The 830-nt window shown below is 30.8% G+C and overlaps 1 protein-coding gene across 1 annotated transcript in view; it reads right to left on the bottom strand.

The window, feature by feature from the left end:
• The window catches only part of LOC119424437 (collagen alpha-1(XXVII) chain A), a gene marked incomplete at its 3' end in the record, with an annotated part of 4,927 nt that extends 4,780 nt beyond the window's left edge, over positions 1-147 (bottom strand). The window contains 1 exon segment of the mRNA XM_037691916.1: positions 100-147.
• Positions 148-830: the final 683 nt, after the last annotated feature.

The raw sequence follows: 830 nt of genomic DNA, 5'->3' as shown, positions 1-830 counted from the left end.
CAGGAAAAGGAACGAGGAATATCTAGATACCAGGATATAATCAGGAATGTGACAATATTTGTATAAATCAGTGAAAATTAACAGAAATGCTGGAAATACCGGTTCACCAGCTATTCCCTTGTCCCCTGGAGGTCCAGAAGGTCCTTGAATTCCCTGAAGACAGAAAGCAAAAGTCAAATAAATTCACAGCATGATCCAATATTGATTCACCACTTAAGTTTTTTTTTGTATACTACCATTGACAACTAAAATATCTAAAACACACCGCAGTATTATTTACAGATAACTCAAACATTTTCTAACATTTAAATTATATAGTACATGTGTAAAATTAAGCATATTTACAAAATAATAAAGTATTTATGGTTTTATGTGTATAAATATAAGTAAAATAAACTCACAGGAAAACCTTTAGAACCTGTTTCTCCTGGCTCTCCAATCTTTCCCTGCAGTGACATAATGAATAAAGCAAAAGACAAAAATAATCAACTCAGTGTTTTTCAATGGCAGATCAAAGCTGACAACTAAAGCATAATTTTAAGCTTGTAATTTGAAAAGAGTCATAATGCATTTGTTTACAGTTACTTCAAATGATCTGAAAAACAGGAATACAAATATAGAGACGATAACATTAGAGAACCATGTGGGTTTTATCTTTTTACTTTTGTGTGGATTTTTTTTATTTTTTGCTGCCATTTTGTGTAAATCAAAATCTTGTTTACAGTGGTGCTTGAAAGTTTGTGAACCCTTCAGAATTTTCTATATTTCTGCATAAATATGACCTAAAACATCATCAGTATTCACTAAATAAGAGTAAGTCCTAAAAGTAG

This window comes from Nematolebias whitei, chromosome 18 (assembly GCF_014905685.2).
Source record: "Nematolebias whitei isolate Nwh7 chromosome 18, NemWhi1, whole genome shotgun sequence".
In the NCBI taxonomy this organism is placed as follows: domain Eukaryota; kingdom Metazoa; phylum Chordata; class Actinopteri; order Cyprinodontiformes; family Rivulidae; genus Nematolebias; species Nematolebias whitei.
This window is presented reverse-complemented; position numbering and strand designations above follow the sequence as displayed.